Source organism: Myxocyprinus asiaticus, chromosome 24, assembly GCF_019703515.2.
Source record: "Myxocyprinus asiaticus isolate MX2 ecotype Aquarium Trade chromosome 24, UBuf_Myxa_2, whole genome shotgun sequence".
Classification (NCBI taxonomy): domain Eukaryota; kingdom Metazoa; phylum Chordata; class Actinopteri; order Cypriniformes; family Catostomidae; genus Myxocyprinus; species Myxocyprinus asiaticus.
This window is the reverse complement of record NC_059367.1, coordinates 42,998,081-43,022,359: the sequence shown is the minus strand read 5'-3', so window position 1 is coordinate 43,022,359 and position 24,279 is coordinate 42,998,081. Positions and strand designations below refer to the sequence as shown.

At 41.6% G+C, this 24,279-nt stretch overlaps 1 protein-coding gene across 1 annotated transcript in view; it reads left to right on the top strand.

Moving 5' to 3' along the window:
- The first annotated feature begins 7,989 nt into the window (after positions 1–7,989).
- LOC127414602 (solute carrier family 35 member E2A-like) overlaps positions 7,990–24,279 on the top strand; it is a 72,185-nt gene continuing 55,895 nt past the window's right edge. The window contains exon 1 of the mRNA XM_051652748.1: positions 7,990–8,274. The gene's annotated coding sequence lies outside the window, so the exon portion shown is untranslated. The remainder of the gene's footprint in view (positions 8,275–24,279) is intronic.

The window sequence follows — 24,279 nt, the reverse complement described above, 5'->3', positions numbered from 1 at the left end:
TTTCACGTATCGATCCTTCTTTGACACTGACCCTTTCTTTGGTTTGCTTTCGAGGGAAGAGCATACCAGTAAAAGGTCCTCCCCTTCGGCCTGTCCCTGTCCCCTCGCGTCTTTACCAAGGTCGCAGAGGCTGCCCTGGCCCCGCTAAGGAAGAAGGGCATACGCATTCTCAATTATCTCGACGACTGGCTAATCCTAGCTCACTCGTGAGATCTATTGTGTGTACACAGGGATCTTGTGCTTCAGCACCTCCACCGACTCCGGCTCAGGTCAACTGGGAGAAGAGTAAGCTCTCCCCTGTGCAGAGTATCTCTTTTCTTGGTATAGAGTTGGACTCGGTCGCTCTCAGGGCACGTCTTACGACTAAACATGCTCAGTCAGTGCTGACCTGCCTGAAGACCTTCAGGCAGAAGGTAGTGGCACCAGTGAAACAATTTCAGAGGCTCCTGGGGCATATGGCATCCTCGGCGGCGGTTCTCCCCCTCGGGTTGATGCATATGAGCCCGCTTCAGCACTGGCTACAGACTCGAGTCCCGAGGTGGGCATGGCGCCACGGCACCCGGTGTGTGACCATCATGCCACAGTGCCATCAGACTTTCAGCCCTTAGTCGGACCTGGCATTTCTACAGGCAGGTGTTCCCCTAGAGCAGGTCTCAAGGCGCATACAGATGGTCACGACAGATGCCTCGAACTCGGGCTGGGGCACCGTGTGCAACGGGCAGGCAGTGTTGGGGCTCTGGACGGGGCCCCGACTTCAATGGCACATCAACTGCTTAGAGTTGCTGGCAGTATCGCTGGCCCTGAGGAGGCTCCGACCGTTGATTCAGGGCAAGCATGTGTTGGTCCGAACCAACAACACCGCGACCGTAGCATACATAAACCGCCAAGGCGGCGTACGCTCACGTCGCATGTCGCAACTCGCCCGCCGCCTCCTCCTTTGGAGTCAGCAGACCTTGATGTCTCTGCGAGCCACTCACCTTCCGGGTGCCCTCAACCATGCAGTGGACACGCTCTCACGGCAGGTAACACTCCGTGAAGAGTGGAGACTCCACCCCCATGTAGTCCAGCTGATTTGGGAGAGATTCGGGGAGGTATAGCTAGACCTGTTTGCCTCCCAAGACTCCTCTCACTGTCCCCTGTGGTACTCCCTGTCCGAGGCCCCCCTCGGCACGGATGCCTTGGCACACAGCTGGCCTCGGGGGCTACGCAAGCATGCGTTTCCTCCTGTGAGCCTCATTGCACAGACTCTGTGCAAAGTCAGGGAGGACAAGCAGCAAGTCCTGTTCGTTGCGCTGTACTGGCCCAACCAGACTTAGTTCTCGGATCTGATGCTCCTGACAGTAGCACCACCCTGGCGCATTCCCCTGAGGCAGGACCTTCATATAAGGGCAAGGCACGCTCCAGCACCCATGGCCGGACCTCTGGAATCTCCACGTCTGGCTCCTGGACACGATCACTCAGGCCAGGGCCCCCTCTACCAAGTGGCTGTATGCCTTGAAGTGGCGTCTTTTTTGCTAACTGGTGTTCTTCCCGTGGGGAAGACCCACAGAGATGCGCCGTCGGGTCTGTGTTCAACAGGTTTTTCAAAGGTGTGAGGAGATTGAATCCTCCTAGACCGCGCTTGATCTCCTCTTGGGATCTCTCTGTGGTCCTACCTGCCCTAGAGAGAGCCACGTTTGAGCCCCTGGAGCAGGCCAAGCTCAGCACTCTGTCTCTGAAGATGGCCCTCTTGGTGGCCGTACCGGTGAACTCCGGATGCCTCTTTAATTCTTTGGCACTGTCCGGTTACAAACTCAGCGGAGGAGTAATGCCACCAGGCCCAGTACTTGTGGTATTCCCCTTTTCAGGTGAGCTCGTGTGCTTGAGCTCAGTGCTCCATGCATGGTGATTCCCTTTTGGTAATCCCATTTGTTGAGTTTCCACTGTTCGGTTTCCACCTTAGGTGAAACCTGTGTTTCCCCTCGTCAGTGCTTTTTCTGTCTCCGCCACTGTGCTGCGTACCCTTTCTGAAGATAGGGTCCTCTTGTGGTATCATTCCATATGTGTACTTCCCCGTTGGTAAGTCCATGTGAGGTATGCTCCACATGTTAACCTCCCTCCGGCAGGATGTGTTCTCTGTAGAGCTCTCCTTCCTGGAGAGGGAAGAGCACTTCCCAGCTATTCTAGAAAGTGCTTGGCAGGAGATTGCTTAACAGCAAATTAAGAAAGGCACCGCCGGTAGCCTACTTGGGTAAGTGCCCTCTCCCCCCTTAACGGAACTAGTGAGACACCTTACCTAACTCGCTGGAAGGTCATGACATGTTTGAGCACTCGCTTGCCCATGTCCACACTTCTGTGCCTTGTGACATGGTTCAGCGCCTGTGACGTTTCCTATAGGAACCCCTAGTGTCACTACATTGACACAACGTCGAGTGAGTGACAGACAGGGAACGTCTTGGTTACTGATGTAACATCTGTTCCCTGATGGAGGGAACGAGATGTTGTGTCCCTCCTGCCGCAGCACTGAACCGGCCGCTGACATGGCCGGGACTCTCTATCGGCTCCTCAGCGTAAATCTGAATGAGTGATGCATGCCATCTCCTTTTATACCCGTATGTCCGGGGTGGAGAGTGGCATGCAAATTCCACTCGCCAATTTTCATTGGCCTTTTCTATTTTAAGCAAAGGTGATTGGGGCTCTCAAGATCGAACCCCTAGTGTCACTACATCGACACCATGTCTCGTTCCCTCCATCAGGGAACAGAGGTTACATCAGTATCCAAGATGTTTTAACAGAAGTAGTGAATATGAATATTGTACTACATAAAATTCTGATAAAACAAATATTGTTTTGTTATGGAATAAGTTTATTTTTTACAATTTTCCTAAATAATAGGAGTGGTGCATTTTTAAATTCCATTAGTATATGTGTGTGTTACTGGCATCTCAGGCATGACTGAGGAAACAGCCATAAATTAAGTTCCTAAACGTAAGTTCGGGAGGAGCAAGCCCATCTAATCTTTCAATTAACAGCCAGAGTATATAAGCAGCTGCTTACCTCTCTTCGGTCTCAGCTGTTTCCAGCATTTGGCCCTGCCCACCCGCAATAGATCCATGTGATGTCCTATTACTCCGAATGAAGCATTCGTCCTCATTATCAGATAAGCTATTTTATCAAAATCATTATGTTATTCAACTAAAGCTGCCGCAGCAGCTCACTATTTGCATACACCGTGATAATTATTAACTGTGGTTTTCTACCCTGCCTTTCTTCCTTTTTTAATCATTACTCGCCGAAGCAGACCATATTGCATTGAGGCTGCCTCCGCAAAACCGGCCACTGCTTCTCCATATACCAGTGCTACCGCTTCATATGGCCGTGCACTGGTCCTTTCATCTCAACTGTCTACATTTTATTCCCACATGCTTGACTGTTTAAATCTCATTCTAGCGCACAGGTGTTTCCTCTTAACGGCACTTCAGCGGTCTCTTGCTCTCTCTCGCTCCCTTCTCTCTAGACTTATGTCCCTGAAACGTCGACTGCATGCTTTCCCCTCAAATAAGCATTAGCAGAAGTTTTCCATCTACCAGCGCAAGTGCAGCCCACTCTCCAGTGGCCATGGATCTAACTCTTCACAGATTATTTCTTATTCACAGGGGTGTGAAATGTCTCCCTAATATAAATTTCACCTAAATATGACCATTTTGTCTTTTCTACAGCAACACCTGTATTGTGGCTTCCGCAGGGGTTTCACCAATATTACTTCCAGCAGATCCCTGCGAGAGCCCATTTAAATTCCTGTCACTGGATTGTACGCAGGTTTACCTCTCGCTTTCTCTACCTAGGTGTCTTTCCAAGACTTCACCATTACCTACCGTGGAGCCAAAGATGGCAAACATTTTAGTTGTTAAGAAAGCACAACTGCAGTGCCCCTGCCATTGGCTCAAAACATCCCTAAGCAGCACAAATGTGCTGTCCACATGCCACAACTACGGCATCTTTCAGACCATGCAACAACCTCCCATGACACCACAAAGCAGCGCAAATGTGCTGTACAGGTGCCGCAACTGTGGCATCTTTCGGACCATGCGACAAACTCCCACGACACTGCAAAGCAGCACACGTGCTCTCCAGGTGCCGCAACTGCGGTGTCTTTTAGGCCGTGCGTCTAAACCTCTGCCATGCGACAAACTCCCACGACACTGCAAAGCAGCGCAAATGTGTTGTCCAGGTGCCGCAACTGTGGAACCTTTCAGGCCATGCCACTAAATCTCCCATAACACCGCAACCATGTTTCCTCTTATAAAGTCTAGGAGCATAGCTCCATAAATATATACCCATCGCAAACTGCAATTCGGAGCTCAAGTTGAAGCTGCTTCCTTGAGCCCCTCCACCATGGACAGCAAGCCAAATAAGTTTAACCTTAATAGATTAAAGATTATATGGGCAAACAAACTTGTGAAACAATTCTACTGGTGTTGGCATGCAATAAACATGAATGTGACCATTATGTACTCAGTCTCTTAAGGAAAAGTTGTCTCAAAGTCCCTAAGTTTGTGATTTAATTATGCAGACTTTTACTGTATCCTTGAGAGTATGATGGGTCCAGATAGATATAGTGGAAAACTACCAAATTTCCTTTGGGATATGGAAATACTCAACACTCAAGTAAATGAGTGTCTCACACTTTGAAAGTACAATACTATGAGTAAAAAAGACTGCTACCATCCATTCCTGAATGTAACTCTATAAAAACAGAGTGGGTGATTTTCCAACACTTGAGTAGACCTACTTAAATGATCATTAATAAATGCCTATACCTCTTTAGACAGCCTCTGCTTTTCTTCTTCTCCCAAGGCCTTGATCTTGTGGTTCGTGTTGCTACTTGCTGCTGCTCTTGAAATGAGCTTTTGTCCTTGAAGGTAGACAGACCAACAGTGTTTGTTAGTATATGAATGAGACAGTATGTCATTGACAACACCTACAATTCATGTTTTAGAAAAACAGAAGTAATACAAATAGTCTGTTTTAGATATCATTTCTGAGAATGGCTGGGAAAATATCAAAATTACTGGCTGGGCTTAACTTTGTTACACAAAGGGTAATTACAATTTCCAAAGATGCAGATGACTAAATTAGTTTCTCACTTTTGAGTGTCTAAATCTTGTTACCATATAAGCTTATATTATGCATACATTTTGATATGACAAGGTTCTATATTGAAAAGGTATGAACAATATTATTTGATCTTAACTTATGGGATGCACACTGCCCTCTGGAGGGCTTGTTTGATGAAGACTGTGTCAATGTCCTTCTTCTGCAGCTGCTGGTACATCATGTCAATGTGAGGCATGATTTGATGAAACAGCTGCAGGAAAAACTAGAAGTCATCATCCTGCAGTATCCTCAGGAAGCCAGATACCTCCCTTACTGTGGTGCTATCAAATGAGCTGGCTGCCACAATAGATCTAAACCACTATCAGGTCATCTAGGTTCTTGTAGACAGTGTTCACGATTCTGAAATTGAAGTTCCATCTTGTGGACGAGGCTCTTGGCAGCCTTCATGCAACAGTCTGGTTGAGAATAGTAGTGCGTTTGGGCGACCGGTTAAAAAAAAGCCTGCTCTTCACTCATCACACTGGCCCCGTCATATGGTTGCGCGATGAGTTTACCTTTGTCATCATCAGTGAAATGACTGTTCAGTCTCTCCAAAATCACACTGGCAATCAATTCGGCTGTTGCATCCAAGATAGGGATGAATTCAAAGAAACGTTCTTGCACAGCATGGTTCCTGTCAAAGTATACCAACTGAGTCTGTGTGGAAACTGTATTGTACACTTTTCATGGGACTTGGCATGGATCAAAAGATATTTCTTGATGCTTTTCTTGATATCTTGATACTCATGAGTGTTTTTTTTCCTATTTACCGGAAAATTGTATTGCTTTTTCCCACTGATGGTGACAAATATGGCAGCTGCCATCACATCACTGAAACAGGTCAATAGGCCACTGTATACTATGCTTATGTTGATAATTTCCCATATGGGAAAAAATTTAATTGCTTATTTTGAGCTTGTTTTTGCAGATCTGGGGCCTCATTTCTAAACGTTGCACATGGACAAGATTTAAATGTGCATACACAATTTCCCATACACACTTTATGTGATTTGTAAAAAAATAAACTTAAACCGTCCACACAGTCTTGACTGTGTGTATGTACTCTTTTACTGCTTTCTGTGAATTGGCGACTCCAAATGGATAGTAATGAATTGAACAGATTGATTTTATACTCTTCTTTACATTTATACATCGCATTTAGAATAAAAAAGTACTCAGTGAAGTTATCCTTATCTAGACAAAATTAGGCAATATAAATATCACATAATTTAATTGAAAATGCATTTAAATATAAGTTGTAAAATGGAGAGATTGGATTCTCTGCTTTTGGAAGACTTTCCCGTGGCATCATGCAGAAGGAATCGAATGATCATTGCAAAGACTGGTGGTCGGCTGTCTGGATATATTTTTCTTAATCACTCTCTTTGTTTTGCTTCCAGAAAAGATAAAAATAAAAATAAGTATCTATAAAAACATCCTAAATAAGGTTTTTTTAAAGGTGCACTCATTTGGAGTGTCATGTGTATTTTGTTGATTCATGTCTTTTATTTTGAAATGTTTAGTTCCTGTTTCCCTTGTCATGTGATTTCATGTTTTTCCTCCATGTTCATGTGTCATGTTTTCATTGGTTTATTGTTTAATTATCTTGTTAGAGTTCTGTTTGTTCATTGGTTTATGTTCTCCCATGTTTTGTATTTAAGCCCTCATGTTTGTTTTGTCTAATTGCTAAGTATTGAATGTAAATGTTGATGTAAGTTTGGTTCAAGTTAAGCCTTGCTTATAGTCAAGTCATGTTATGTCAAGTCCATGTTTTGTTCACGGTTTTGTAGGGCTTTACAGGTTGTTTAGATCAGTGTTACTATCAAAAATAATTAATAATTATTTCTGTAATTATTAATTAATATTTAGATTAATCAATTGAATCTAACTCATTAAAACCTCATATGGGGCTCCAGTAAATGTAGCGTGCTACGTTTAGGAGCAAGTTTGGTTATTAGCAATAATTATCAAAGATAGTTATTAATTATTAAAATCAATAGAACATTGATGAGAATCAATGTTAGCTTTTTTTAAATCCTTTAAATCAACAGTTATCAAAGATAATTGTTAATTGTTAACATCAATGAAACATTAATTACAATTAATACTAGCTTATTGATCATTCAAATTCAATCATCAAAGATTATTATCAATTATCAAAAATCAATAGAATATTAATAAGGATTAACATTGACGGGGCACCACCCTGAAATCAGGGACTAATAACCAAATAGTAAAACAGTCTCAATATTAGACTGTTTTCTTAGGAAAATCAGCATCTGAAGAATATCGATTTTCGGGAAAAAAAACAATGAATGAAGGTTTGAATCCGAGCACTGACATCCCGTCAGCATGACACAGGCGTATGCAAAACAAACCAAAACACTTCTCTTTGTAATATAAACAAAAGTTTATTTATGCAGTAATATCAATTAATAATTAATACAATGCAGTCAATAAACTTCTGACTTACAACTACAAACTAAACAGTGATATGATTAGATATGGAAATAAAAATAATCCTATAACACATTAGGTGTGTGTGTGTGTGTAAGGAGGGACACGCACAAAATGGCGGATGTGACTCTCGTGGAGAGTATGTCACGCGAGACTTCCAGCCAGGGAATATGACCGCGAATGGGGGCGGCGAGAAACCAGTCAATGGCGTCTACCAGTGTATATATAAGGTGTGTGTGTGTGTGTGTGTGTGTGTGGTTAGTGAGAGAGAGAGAGAGAGAGAGAGAGAGAGAGAGAGAGAGAGAGAGAGAGAGAGAGAGAGAGAGAGAGAGAGAGAGAGAGAGAGAGAGAGAGAGAGAGAGAGAGAGAGAGAGAGAGAGAGAGAGAGAGAGAGAGAGAGAGAGAGAGAGAGAGGTGACAGCCCTAAAGCCGATTTCGCGATAGTGGGAGAGAAAACAGCTGTCAGTTTATCACTCAGAGACGCGGTGGACGGCTCGTAAACAGTCCCGCGTTATTTGATTCTTTAATGGATGAACTCAGTTGCTGAGTTCCAGCGAGATGGAGATTGTATGGCCACAGTTTCAAGTCGGACGTTACTTCCTTGTGCCACGAGCAGCAAAGAGATGCGTCCATACTCGGTGAACAAAGTCCCTGGAAGCAAATCCCAGAAGCATTTCAGAGGTATTTCAACTTGATGATGTCATGTTTGAGGGGTGTTCTGTTGTGTGCCTCATCCAATAGGAGTTGAGAGTTCGATCCTTTAGTGAGCAAGGCTTCATGGATTTGGTCTGTTTTGGACTCCCTTTGTTTGATTTTGGTTTGAAATTTACGACTTGGAAAGTAGGGGCTTGAGTTAGGTTTTTACGACTGTATTAGGCCTGTCTTTGTCTTCTATCTGAATACATGAGGCTCGAAAGTTTTTAGTTAGGGTTTTTGGATTACTGCACTTTGTAAATAAACTGCACTTGGGTTCTTCATCTTCACATCATCGTCATCGTCTTCATCATTGCCATTGCCAGCAGTAGCAGCCTTCATTACATGGAGCTAATTTAAAAGGTTTTACACATTAAAGAATGTATTGTGTTTTTTAATTGTGTGATCTGAACGGTGCATACTCACAATAGTTTTCTATAAAGTGTTTTTATTATACATGGTGCGGGTCACCCGCTTCAATGTGTTTTATTAAACATCGATGAAGCAAATCCTTGCTCTCTTTGGCTGCCGCCTATGTAGATACGCTTGGCTATGCTTCGATTAGTGTTGTTTGGTGATGTGAAAAGAACACAATGAAACATACAGTTGAAGTCAGAAGTTTACATACACCTTAGACATGTACATTTATACTCAGTTTTTTACAATTCCTGATATTTAGGATCACTATATTTTAAGAATGTGAAATGTCAGAATAATAGTAAAGAGAATGGTTTATTTCAGCTTTTATTTCTTTCATCACATTCCCAGTGGATCAGAAGTTTACATACATTTTGTTAATATTTGGTAGCATTGCCTTTAAATTGTTTAACTTGGGTCAAACTTTTTGGGTAGCCTTCCACAAGCTTCTCACAATAAGCTGCTGGTATTTTGACCCATTCCTCCAGACAGAACTGGTGTAACTGAGTCAGGGTTGTAGGTCTCCTTTCTCACACAGGCTTTTTCAGTTCTGCCCACAAATTTTCTATCAGATTGAGGTCAGGGCTTTGTGATGGCCACTCCAATACCATCAAGTCATTTTTATTTGTATAGCGCTTTTCACAACACACATTGTTTCAAAGCAGCTTTACAGAAAATCATGCATTAACAGAAAATGAAACTGTAATATCTATAAAGTCTTAGAGTCATCATTGTGAAGTTTGATTAAATGCGATTGTGAATTGTGTATAAAAATAAGTATTTAGAAACCCCGTGAGCAAGCCAAAGGTGACTGTGGCAAGGGACACAAAACTCCATAAGATGTTGGTTAATGGAGAAAAATAACCTTGGGAGAAACCAGGCTCACTGTGAGGGCCAGTTCCCCACTGGCTAACAGCATGAATATAATGCCAATATTACTTAATTATGTATAGTGCAAGTCATGGTTTAAAATTATTAAACTAAGTGTTAAAGGCCAGTGTTTTAACAAAAATGTTGTAAGAACTGTAAGATTAATGACTAATGTCTTTGAAGTCCATCCTGTATTAACTGCAGAAATTCTCATAGATGCATTGTTCTTTGTTAGTCGGCTGTTGAAGGCTTTTGTTGAAAATTAATTGATAGTCTATCATTAGACCAAGGTTGATGCAGGCCGAGATCAGTGAGGTGCTTCGCAGTTCAACCGGCCGGTAATTTCGGTGAGGTTCAGTGGGTTCCATCCTAAATTCAAGGTTCAGGCAATAGCATATGATGTATCCCATGTCTTATGGTTGGAGTTAGCATCAGTTCATCCTCTGAAGTCCATCGTAGTAGACTGAAGTGATGTCTGGCTGACACCGGCTGCATTTAGTCATCATCACTCAGAGACACGTAGCAGTGGAGTCCAGCACGAAGCAGGAATGGAGCTGGATCCGGCCGGTTCTGGTAACCTCTGGGATAGGAGTCCAAAGGTTGGGACAGGGATACAAATAGAATAATATTAGCATAGATTCCATAAAAAAAATTTTTTTGCAGAGTTATAGACCATGATCAGTGTTTCTGGTTCCGGTAGACCTAATTAAAGCAGCCTATTTGTGATTTGAAGGATAAATTAGGTGTATGCCTGGCCAAATAGATAAGTCTTTAGTCTAGACTTAAACTGAGTGTGTCTGCATCCCAAACAGTGTTAGGGAGACTATTCCATAGTTTAGGAGCCAAATATCTAACAAATATCTACCTCCTTTTGTGGATTGTGATATTCTTGGAATTACTAACAAGCCAGAATTTTGTGATCGTAATGAATGTGACAGAATATAGGGTGTCAGAAGGTCACTTAAAGGAATAGTTCACCCAAAAATGAAAATTTGCTGATAATTTACTCACCCTCAGGCCAGCCAAGATGTGTCTGAGTTTCTTTCTTCATCAAAACAGAATTTATGATTTTTAGGATTTAATTTCAGGCCTCCTCATCTAAACAAGGCAAGTGAATGTACTCACGGTCCAAAATGCATATTTAGGGTGCATCAAAATAATCCACATGACTCCAGTTGACAAATAAAGTTCTTCCGAATGCAAACTATTGATTATTTTGAGAAACAAAACAATACTTATATACTTTTTAACTACAAATGTTCACTTCCGTACATCTCTGTGACATGCGCTCATGAGAGGGATGATGTAAGCTCGTTGGTAAGGTCACGTGTCACGTGGAGGAGGAGGCAGGAAGCGCGTCATTGTTTACAATAGAAACTTGCACAGAGCACAGACCAAGCTCCGTTCACAACCAAAACAGTCCAAAACAATTTCAAAACAATATAAAATAAAAAATAATTTCCAAATAATAATAAAAAAAATGTAAACAATGATGTGCTTCCTGACTCCTCCTCCACATGACCTTACCAACGAGATTACGTCCTCAGACTCTTCCTCGGCTCTGCCCGCTTCCCGTCTCCTCCTCCAGCGGTTCCGCCTCCTGACCCAGTCCTTGCCCTGTGGCTGCCTCCCAGGCCTCCTGACCCAGTCCTTGCCCTGTGGCTGCCTCCCAGGCCTCCTGACCCAGTCCTTGCCCTGTGGCCGCCTCCCAGGCCTCCAGACCCAGTTCCTGCCCTGTGGCTGCCTCCCAGGCCTCCTGACCCAGTCCTTGCCCTGTGGCCGCCTCCCAGGCCTCCAGACCCAGTTCCTGCCCTGTGGCTGCCTCCCATGCCTCCTGATCCATTACCAGGCCTGAAGCTGCCCCCCAGGCTCCCTGATCCATTCCCAGCCCTTGATGCCGTCCCCCAAGCCCCCGGATCCTTTCCCAGCCCTGAAGCCAACCCCTAGGCCTCCTGTTCATCCTCCTCGAATCCTTCATCTTCTGAGTCATCTTACCCTCCTCATCTGTCGTTGGGTGCCAGGAGTCGCCCTTTAAAGGGGGGTAATGTCACAGTCTGTCTCCCTCATTTTCTTCAAGGACTCTTATTTTGAAGTTTTCCCCGGACTTAATTTCCCATAGTACACTGCCCTCATCACTCCCGCCTGTTTCCAATCCTCCTCACCTGTCCTCCATTCCATCATTAGTCATTGTTTGTATAAATACCCTCTAGTTCTGTTCATCCTTTGTCAGTCCTTGAAGTGTTACATTGAGGATATGAAGTGTTACATTGTGAATTGTTTCGTTGAGTTAAGCTTTGATGTTTAGATTTTGTATTTGTTCCACTCCAGCGATTACTATTGTTGAGCCTTGTGTTTGTTTCCACTCCAGTGTTTGCTCTACTCCAACAATTGTGATTAAAGGATTTAAAGTTTTTACTCCTGCGTCTCCTCTCTTCCTCTTCCACTCCAAGACACCAACGTTACAGTGTCGTAATTTAGCAATATTTCTCAGGTGGAAGAATGCTGTTCTGCAAACATTAGAAATTTGATTTTCAAAGGACAGATTGTCAGATATCAAATATAACACCTAAGTTTTTCGCTGTTGAAGATGATGTAACAGTACATCCATCGAGAGTCAAATTATATTTTAGCGGCTTGTTTTTGGTCCAATAATTCGTACCTCTGTTTTGTCTGAGTTGAGTAGAAGGAAATTTCTGGCCATCCAATCTTTGAATTAATTGATACACACTGCTAATTTGGAGAATTGTGAATTTTTGTTGGGTTTAGAATAATATAAAGTTGGGTGTCGTCGGCATAACAGTGGAAACTTATTCCATGATTCTTGATAATATCTCCCAGGGGAAGCATATATAATGTGAAAAGCAGAGGCCCTAAAACTGATCCCTGTGGCACTCCATACTTAACTTTTGTTTGATTTGACAATACCTTGTTTACACATACAAAGTGGTAGCGGTCTGATAAATAGGACCTAAACCATGCTAATGCAAGTCCACTAATGCCAACATATTTGTCCAGCCTATTCAAGAGAATGTCGTGATCTATCGTGTTGAAGGCAGCACTAAGATCTAAAAGCACTAGAAGAGAAATGCAGCCGCAATCAGATGATAAGAGCAAGTAATTTGTAACTCTGATAAATGCAGTCTCTATACTGTGATGGGGCCTAAATCCTAACTGAAATTGTTCCTATATTCCATTCCTCTGTAAAAATTAACATAGTTTGGAGGACACTACCTTTTCTAGTATTTTCGACATAAATGGTAGATTTTAAACCTGTCTGTAATTAGCCAATTCTCTAGGATCAAGCTGTGGCGTCCTAATAAGCGGTTTGATAACTGCCATTTTAAAGTTCCTTGAGACATGTCCTAAGGATAGAGAGCAGTTAATAATATTAAGAAGAGGTTCTGAGATTACTAGGAATACCTCTTTTAAGAGCTTAGTTGGTACTGGATCTAACATACATGTTGAGGCTTTTGATTTTTTGATAAGTTTTGTTAGCTCTTCATGACCTATTGAAGTTGCTCGTGAGGAAAATTATGAGACACTGTTTTCTGAGGTGCTGTGACAGTTGATTGCATAGTTCCAATTTTATTTCTGATTATTTCAATTTTATCAGTAAAGAAATTCATGAAGTCATTACAATTGTGCTGCGACAGAATATCTGTTTCTGTCGATGCTTTATTCCTAACCAATTTAGCCACAGTACTGAATAAACACCTAGGATTGTTGTGGTTATTTTCTATGAGTTTGCTAAAATATACTGACCTGGCAGCTTTTAGTGCCTGTCTGTAGTGTACTGTACACTATCCTTCCATGTATGCGAAAAACCTGTAATTTTGTATTCTTCCACTTGCGCTACATTTTCCAAGCTGCTCTCTTGAGAGCATGAATGTGATCATTGTACCACAGTGTGAGGCTTTTTTCTTTAATTTTCTTTAATCAAATGGGGACGACACTATCAAGAGTGCTAGAGAAGACTGTATTTATACTTTCTGTTATTACATCAAGTTATTCTAGACTTTTTGGCTTACTGAGTATGTGAAACAATTCTGGAAGATTATTAGTGAAGCTATCTTTAGTGGTTGAAAGAATAGTTCTACCTGAACGATAGCATTGTGTAGATTGAGTAACATTAGCTGATTGCAACAAACAAGGTACAAGGTAATGATCTGAGATGTCATCGCTCTGCGGTAGAATTTCTATTGTATCAACATTAACTCCATATGACAGAATTAAATCTAGCATATGATGATGGCGATGAGTTGGTCCTGTCACATTTTGTCTGACTCCAAGAGAGTTGAGAATATCGATAAATGCTAATCCCAATGTGACCTTTTCATTATCTATGTGAATGTTGAATTCACCAACAATTAAAGCTCCATCTACATTAACTACTAGGTCTGATAGAAAATGTGCAAATTCATCAAGGAAACCAGAGTACATCCCGGGTGATCTATACATTGTAGCAAGGGCAAAAGACGACAGAGACTTTTTACTTATATCTGACGGTGTCATATTAAGCATTATTAGTTCAAAATACATAAACCTATATCCTGTCCTTTGAGTAATACCAAAAACTTCACTGTAAGTTGTAGCAACACCTCCTCCTCAATCCTTCAGATGAGGCTCATATTTATAACAATAACCTGGGGGAGTAGATTAGGGATGGGTGATACCACTTACTTTCTTTTCAATCCGATACCAAGTACTTTTAGGCCAATATCGCCGATATCGATAAAAATACCGATACCTCTATTAAATTGAATTTGTACAAAGTCTTTGGATAAAATTAGTAACTTTATTGTACATTTTTTATATATTTATGGGCCTAAACAGAAAATTATTAGGCTGCTTTGTTTACCATTTAAACATTAGTTAGTATAAGCCACATATAAAACCTCAAAATTAACCATAGATATTATTGTATGGTTACTATTATTAAAACCAAGTTACTATAAATACCACAATATTACTACAGTAAATCCATGGTAAATTTTCATAAAGGTATCATTTATTAACGTGGATTAAAGATCATTATCAATGTTTTAACAACTCTGAATTTAAATAAACCTGTAAAAATTAAACAAGCCCATTATAATACATGTCATGTCTAGGTTTGTCATTACTTAGTGTGAATAACTCCAGATGCTGTTCTTCTGTCATTACCTCAGGAAAGCACTGCTCCCTCTTTGAACAAGCACTAGGACTGAAAGGGTGAGCACTGTCTGTGACTGCTAGGCTGCATTCCATTTCAAATTTTTATCCCCTTCCCTCACAAACTTCACGCCGTCTCATGGACTCGGATGTATGTCACTGCTTACATTGCACGAGTGTCCACTACTTACATATAAGGTAACATGTGGAACTGAATTTGGTACTTGAAACCATTGTTCAATAAAGTTGCATTTCTCAATTTGTAGTGCTGCAACTTCTGGCCCTACAATTATATACTGTGAACTCAAAGGCACTTCTTGTCCTTTGGTGTCATTTAACCATTTCTTTGCAAGCTCTGGGTCCCTTTCTGAATCATATATCATGGTACAATGAAACTCAGTTTTTGGCATGCTTGGTTCACAGAGCTGTTCTTTAATGTATTTTCCCCATTTGTTTATTGTTTTTTCTACATCCTTTCCTACATCTCCTAACCAATATGTTTGCTTGTGGCTCTTGAGGTTCTTGAAACTTTGTGACAGTCATTTGTTTGATGCCCCTGTTGTCTATATAAATGCCTTCTGGAGTGCACCAAATCTGTAAATTAATTTTACATATAGCATCTCTCCCTAACAAGTTGACAGGTGTTTGTTCTGATATTAGAATGGGAATTTTGATCTCTGCATCATTTACTTTTATGCTAACTGGAGCTGTCATTGGCTACTGTAGAATCCTACTGTCTTTACATATTTTCCAGACTTGGGGAGGTGAGAGGCATAATTTGGATTTATACATGTAAACGTAGGTCCAGTATCTAGCAAGACTGGTATTTTATTGCCCTCTATTTTAACCTGCAGCATAGGTTCTTGATCAGCATCAGATGATATCATTGGAAGCTGACCCTTACCCGTAGGATCCTCTGGGCAGCCTCAGTAGCCCTGCTGTGGTCCACGCCATGGATTGAGTGGACCTGCTGCTGGAGCTTGGTATTCTCGCTGCCATGGGGCATTGCTTGGACTAGGGGGCTTGACTGCTTTGCCATGGATTATAGGGACATTTCTTCTGTTGTGCCCCAACATATTATTGGTGGGCCATTAGTTCTAGGGCCACTGTTCTATCTACCTCTTCCTCTTCCTCCCTGTTGTAGTCTGTTCCAGTTTCCTGGTTGTTCCTGTTGCACATAGATTACAAGTGGTGCTGGTGGCTGTGATGCTTGTCCTGCTGGTGACATTGTGTTCTGGACAACAGGTACAGGTGACATTGTATTCTGCATAACAGGTACAGGTGATACCAGGGAATACTGGGCAGCAGAGACAGGCACATTCACAGGAGCCATTACCACTGATTGTTCTTTTTTCTCTTTGACTGTGGCTTGGATCTTCTTCTTTTTCCCAGTTAATTCTTCAAGCTGCAGTTGTGTTAGTTTTCTCTGTAGTTCTCTTTCTTGATGCTTCAATCTTAACTCATTTCTCCTATATTGTTCTACAGCATGAGTCACATGTTCACAGAACTCTCTGTGTGATTTGGAGTTCAGTCCAACTACATCTTCCAGTTTTTCCTTCACTGGGTTTGGCATAGCATCCACTATAGCTGTTCTGAATAATGTAGTCATGACTGGGTCTGTTTCTGGGTTTTTCCCCAGCTCTTGTTTCCATCTTCTTAGCTGTCTTTAAATATATGCTGTAGGATTTTCAGTTTCACCTATTGGTTCGCCTTTCAGAGATCTTGGATCCATTCGTGTTGGATATTCCTTCCTCAATTCCCCCACATGTCAGCACGATATCTGTCAAAGGCAAATCCATCCATCTTCGTATCATCAGTTGCTCCTCTTAGATTCACCTTTTTAAGGATCTCATTCATCTTGGATCCCCCTAAACATTTGGCCAATAATGCTTTGATGTCACCAATCGCTAGGAGCTTCCCTGTTGTTTCTTCTTCTACAACTTGAATCCATTTTCTAGCCCCCTCATGGATGTCTGGAAGGCGAGCTATCAGTCCATCAAGGTCCTGATTGGCCCATGGCACATACTGCCCTTGTGTGCCTTTAATTAAAATTGGCAACTGTGTTTGTATGGTATATTTACTGGGGGTGTCTGGATCCATAAGATATTGTTGCTGTTCTTCACTGTGTGGTTGCATGTCACTTGGATATCTTCTGAATTGCTGTTCATAGTCCTGCTTTTCATCAAACATATCCCTGCCTCTTGGCTGGTCATTGGGCAGTCTCAGTCTGTCTAACCATTCTTTGGACAGATTCACATTGCTTGGGTATGCACTTGGGAGATGCATGTTAGTTGTTCTTACCAATCTTCTTTGTTGGTCTCTTGTCCAACTTGGCTTTTCTTTTGGAACATCTTCAAGGACCAGCTTGCCTGTGACATATTTATATTCTCTCTTAGGGCTGGTTGAGCGTGCTCTACGGCTTTCTTCTCTTCTATTTTGCTGCTCCTTAGCTAGTTGCTCCTCTAATACCTCTTGCTCCAGTGCCTGTAACTTTTTTGTTAAGTCGCTCTTAGGTGTACTTCTAGCCCTTGGCCTCTCCTCCTCTTCTGTTCCTTGTTCAGAACACAGGTCTGCTTGTCTTTGTGACATTCGCTGTTCTTCTTTTAGTCTTTCTTGCATTTCAGCTAAGGCTGAGGTCACATGTTGATAGGTGTTGAGGGTCTCCATACCTTCTGAAGCTATGTGGCCTATGTCTTCCCTCAGGCTTGCCCCTTCACTGTCCCTATTAGAACTGTCATCTTTGATGTCTATATTCCCTTTTATTTCTACAGTTCCTGATATAGCAGGGATTTGTTTCACAGATTGGTCAAGAGGTGGTGCATAGGGAGGTGGTCTCTCTATTTTTTTCACTTTTATCATCTGCTGGTCTGTCTTTCAGCTTTTATTAATTTTATCCCATGATTTTTAAACAATTGCAACACATCCTGTTCTTTTTCTCTCTTATCTTCTCTTTTTTATTCTTATTTTTTGCTTTGTGATTTTTAATCAATGCTTCCATTTCTCTACACATAGCCACATCAAATGTTCCCTCTGCTGGCCATTTTGTGTTTAAGCCCTTTGTTCTTTTTTCCCATTTGCTAGACAGTTACCCTTATGATGTCTTTACATATTGGATACATTGAGCACATCTGTTCTACTGGTGTTGATGTCATTGTTGCTTACTTTTATTATGACAGTGTATCTTGTATTTTTAATGTACCTCTCTAACCCCAGCTCATGTTTACCCTTAACTAGTCTTCACCAGGCTGGTCAGACGAGGATCAATAAAAGTATCCATACCCTGACTTCCCCTGGGCTTTTGCTGGGTGGAGGACTTGTTTTAATTGCTAACGTATTAGCACTTAATACTAAGTATTTCAGAATAGCATTTATTTGTTGTCTATTCAATGGTTTTACAGGTGTTTCCTCCTCTTCATCTAACATTGGTCAATGTGAATTATTCTGCATTCAGATAATGTCTCCTCCTAGGCTAATTATGTAAAAACTCCAAAGTCCATCTGCAGCAAACCAGCGACCTGTAGCAGATACACCTCCTACCCAATGCATAAAAGTGAGAGATGGGGTTAATTCTACTTGACACCCTCCCAGTACAGTTACAGAATCATTTAATTCACTTCTATCACAATATTCTAAATGAAAAGGTTCAAGGAAGTCAATCAGGTCTTCCCTTTCCACTTTGTATAAAAGTCCCCTTCCTCTTCTTCCTCTCTTTCTCCCTTTCCCTCGTCTGTGTCTATATAAATCACTCATTATTTACAATGATTACTTGCTGTTATTTCTTTTTGTTTTAACACCCATATACTTCCACTCACAGCTGTTGGCTACGCTCTGGATCTCTGCCTACAACAATTGTTATGTTCACTTTTCCCACAGTTCCATTTGTTGTGTAAAGTGGTGTAAATTTTCCATTGCTGTTGCTATGAAACAACACCTTGCTCTTCCACTGCACTGGACGTATGTCAGTGCTCGTCCAAAGGAAGCCACCGCTTAAGATGGTCACTCTTTGTATCCCTTTTGGCCATGGGCTATTTAAGTCCTTTTTGATGTAAGGCACATATACTGGGTCAATTGGTATTTTTACTTCTGCACGTAATTGCCCCAATTGAGAAAGACTCAACATAGGACTCAAGTCCAGTGAGGTGGTGAAACAATGGTTCAAAGGTCAAATGTCTATCCACTATGGCACTCCAATCTACTGATGGCCACTCCCTTTCTATTTCCTGCAAATTAGTGATTGTAGTCTTTTTTTCTGTGATATCCCATTTATCTATTCCTGCACAATCTATGTATTCAGATTCTCTCCAAAAATGAGTACTAATTCCCAGTGTTTCTATTAGTAGTCTTCCTAATTCTAGTTCTTTTCTTTTTTCTTTGAGCTGTTTTTGTTTGTCAAAGTCAGAAAGGGTCTGCATCCACATTAGGTCGCTTCTTAATGCAAAATTATTAATGGTCTGTTTCATTAAGCTTTGTAATTCAGAATCAGTAATAGTTTGCTGCCACATTTGGTTGCTGTGTAGGGGAAACACAGAGAAAAAACCTTGTCTGTGTCTCTGTGTGTTTCTGTTTGCTTGCTCACTGCCCCCCTTTCTTACTCGTCCTATCTGCCTCACTCAACCCCCGCCTTTTTGCTCTTGAGCTCCACTGAATACAATGCAGCCTTTTACAATGCTCCCACTGTATAAGAGAGAAAGAGAGAGAAAAACAGATGCTTTTTCTTATTATAATTCATTCCTTTTTTTTCAACAAATGTGTTTCTTATCTGAATCTTTAATGATTGGTGTCAGATAATTAACACCAATATCTCAAAGTATTTTACCGCTTCAATGCTTTTTTAATTATTATTCATACTGTTTATCATTCATTTATAGCTATTAATTTAGACCTCATATCTCTGTGTCTTTTGTAACATGCTTCTCAGGAGAAAAACAATGACACAGACACATATCAGCTCATTCATCCACATACAACATAGCACGGTGCAGCCAGCATAAGCACAATACAGTCAATATAAACACATCAGCAATCGCAGCCAACATGCAACATCAATATAATTGATTTGTACGCAACTTAACATAAACAATACCTGTATTCACAGCAACTTATTCATCACAAACATGTTTATAATCTTCAGCACATAATTTGAAATATCCAAATATCTTAACTATCACTATGCCCCTCTTGGGTGACCACACCTCTTGCGTGCCTGCCAATGCAGCCCAAAATGCAGCGTTATTTTGAGAACAAGGCCAACCATCCAATGTGGGCTCCCTGTGACTCAGCCAGGTCAAAGGCCAACCATCTGTGTGGGCTCCTTATCATTTACTGGTGTCGCTGCACCTTGCGGTATCCGCAGGTTTTCTAACACTGCCAATTCAGCCCACCTCCAGACTCCTGGGACGCGGTATCGGTAGGTTTTTTCAAACTTGCCTATTCAGCCCTCTCAATATTGCTATCTTGACAAGCAGTGCCAACCATCAAAGTGGGCTCAATGCTTCTCTACCAGTCTCTGCAGGCTCCCCTTCACCGCTGGTGCTTCACTGAGAGCAGTATCTGCAAAGTGTGTGCACTTCAACTTATTTACAAGACATATTTACGTTTGCATGCATAGTTTTTGAAACCTGGAACCCAGTTCTCTATTTCATCCAATTAGTCATTTAACTCAGTTCAAGAATGGAAAGGCCTTGGTTAGAGTTACCACCTGGGTCAAACCTTGCAACAGACTGCAGAGAAACACCATTTAAGCAAAATGCTTACCTCAGGTTTTTTGGCACCAGTGAGTCAGTGCAAGGAAGCCCACAGTAGTTCCCCTTGGCCCGGTGCCAGTCCCTTCGTGGTCACCAATTTTATGTTGTGGAGCCTGGAAAACGTTTCTTCCCCCCTCTGTAAGAAAACTCTCAAAGTCAGGAGTTCCAGGTGTCAAAATTAGAGTTTATTGAGCAAAACAACAAACCCAAGATGTCAGCTAAGACCTGACTTGCTCGGTCAAAACCCTCCTATCTTATACAGTTTGTTATCTAGCATTACTTCTAGCCTACACCTTCTTAATATTTTTTGTATAAAATGGATTCAGCTCACCACCATTATTTCACAGAGCCTTTGACTTCATTTTAATGGTGGAAACCTGGCTGTTAGTTCCTTTTTTTAAAAAAATAACCTTTTAAATTATTTTATTATGACAGTATACATTTTTAATGAATAATACGTCATAATCTGAGCATATATAGGTACTTTGATTATTGGTTGCGTCAGTCTTTTTAACTTTTGGGTACTTTCATGACACAGTACCATTGTTCTGCGCTTACAGCTGAGTGCACAGAGCATTCTTGCAACATCAACACTTTCAGTGTCCTAAAATGCCCTTTCCTAGGTCACACACAGTCCAGGCATTCTATGTTAGTTCTTTTCTATAATTTATTGCATTTTAATATAAAAAAATGCATATAACTATAGCTCCTCCAAGGTTATCTTAGAATCAAGAGAATTTTTTTGCTCAGCCGTCAGTTTAGGAAGTTCTAATGGTTCCACAAAGTTTCTAATATCCTCATCAGTAGACAAAGATGTGGAACTATGGAGATCAAGATAGAATTCTTTAAAAGCATTATTAATATCAATGGCTGAGGTAAATATTTCACCACCAGCAGATTTCAATGAGGGAATGGTAGAAAAAAAGACACTCTCTGTTTTATATATCAAGCCAAAAGCTTCCCTGCTTTGTCCCCCGACTCAAAGTACGACTGTCTTGCCCTGAACAGCCAAAAATCCACCCTCCGCGACAAAATAGTATTATATCTGTATTTCAATCAGGTCAATACTCTGAGGCCATTAGACAATATTCAGCACTTCAGCTCTGCCTTGGCACCCCTAACTTTCCCCTCTAATTCCACGAGTTCCCGTGCTCTGGATCCCCTGGTAAATGAGGCACACTACACGATCCGGCCTCCAAGAACCACCCCAAGTGCCCCCCAAGCCCACAGAGGATACCGAGGACCAGTTGGTCTCCACATAAACATTGATTTCAGCCCTTAACACTTGCTGGAATTTAGGATTTTTCAAAAGGGATACACCAAAATGCCAACCACATGACTCCCCCCCCCCCCATATGTGGCAACACCTCCAAACACACCAGGGCATGATCTGAGACTAAAATATTTCCAATTGAACAATCAACAACAGAAATAAGGGACTTAGATATAATTAAAAAAAATCTATTCTAGAGTAAATCTGTAAAAAACGTACAGTCCCTAACAGATGGGCTCAAAAGTCTCCAAATATCTGTAAGACCAAGATTCCCACACATCCCGTGAAGTGTCAGTGCTGCTCCAGGGAGCCTGCACACCTCCGCCCCACCACGATCAAGGCCAGAGTCCATCAAAAGATCAATCTCCTCCCAATACCACATCATGAGGGGTGCCAGCAGCTTGCAACATCCCCTCAACATCCACAAAAAAAGCCCCGATCATCAAGGTTAGGCATGCAAATACCAGCCAAAAAAGACCCTGCCCCTGAACTTCTGCCAAAACAATAATGACTCTTCCCAATTCATCCCCAATCTGAGACACTTGAATTTCAAAAGTCTACCCATAAGTGCAATGATTCCCCTGCTCCCACCCAAGCCAGCACTAAAGAAAACATGTCATCTCATATCTTCCCAAATTTTTCAGCTTAATGCGGGGAAAATGTGTTTCTTGAAGAAACACTATATCATATTTCTTATGCTTAAGAAGAGAAATAACCTTCCTTCTTTTATGGGGTGCCCCAACCCATTCACATTCCCTACGTACAACATCGCCAACTGGCGTCCATCCCTCCAAACTCAAACAGTCCATGCATGCCTACAAGAGCCCCCACGACAACTTTGCCATCAGATTGCTCAAGTCCGGTGTTTCTATACAAATTTTTTGAGACAGAATTACACAACAAAAGATTATCTTTAAAACAAACACTAGCCAATAGGTGGAATAAACCCAAAGAGCGTGTAGATACATCCATAGAACTGTCCCGATGGTGTGTTACTCCACAAAACAAACTCCAGCCACTAGGCGGAACCAGAACAAAAAGGGAAAAAAAAGGCGCTCAGTTTCCTTGAACAGTCAAACGAATGTCCAGTGAGCCGGCCCACTTGGCTGCTACATGAGTGCAACAAATGACCTAATCACTCCAATGTCTTGCAAGAAATACTCCACAAAACAAACTCCAGCCAGTAGGAGGCATAAGCACAAAGACCATACAGATTTATACACAAAACTGTCCCGACGGAGTATTACTCCAAAAAACAAACTCCAGCCGCTAGAAGGAACCAGCACAAAAAGAAACAAAATAGGTGCTTAGTTTCCTCGAACAGTCAAGTAAATGTTTAGTGAGACGGTCCACTCGGCTGCAACGTGAGTACCACAAGACAACTTACTCACTCCATTGACTTTATGAAGGACATTGCTTGCTGTGGGCATGTGAATGTTTTACGGTCATACTTAGCATCTATTTTCAATTTGGCCGGGAATTTCAGTGCAAAAGTGACCTTCCGTTTATGTAAAAGTTTCTTGCATTCCTTGAATCGATTTTGTTTCTCTCGTCGAACTCGCAAAGTCTGGGATCAAGAAAATGCTGTGGTTTTTCCAAGAATGCCTTCCTTTACTCCTCACCTCGCGTGACACAAGATCTTTATCAGATGATCTCAGAAATTTGCCCAGAATTGATCGGGGCCTGCCTCCCTCCAAAGCTCGCCGAGAAGGAACCCTGTGAGCTTGCTCGATTTCCAGCTTATGGCCTGTTATGTCAAGCAGATTCAGAAAGAGCCCGTCCAGGAATTTCACCATATCCTGACCATCTTCATCCTCAGGAATTCTGACAATACGGACATTATTCCGCTGGCCATGGTTCTCCACGCTGCAAATCCACCTTGGTCGCTAGCGGATTAGCATATAATTCCCTCTCCGAAGACTCCAGATAATCGATCCGCTTCTCGACATCCCCCACTCCTGCAACCACCTCAGAGAATTTCGTCTCTATGGCAGTGATCAATCGACATATTACAGCAAGATCCTCCAAGTCAGCAACGACCTTTGTCAGCATTGCCGACATGCTCAACATCTCTCGCCGAATTTCCCTCATTTCTCAGGCCAAATCGACTCCCTTGCTCAGGGCCTTCTCGGGGGTGTCAGCTTGAGCACATAAGTGTCTTTTAAAATAACTACTAATTACTTATGGGTTACCAAAATTATTTTAAAAAGACATCCAGCAATATCAAACCTGCCAAATTTAATCATTTGTAATGAACAGAAGAGATATCCCAAAGAATACACATGTTGGGCACATACATATTTAAGCTGACTATGATACTCTACCAGACACTGTAGCCATGATTTAGAGAGCTGTTATGTTCATAAATTAATACCAGCAAAGAACACACATGAGGCGCATGTTTCTCTGAAGCGCATTTCATGATCATGTTTTCAATAAAAACATAATCATTCACATTTTAGACACATGTTAATGTTTTGATTAGTAATTAATTAGTAGTTATTTTAAATTAGCCATAGTTAGTTGATAGTTCTCAAT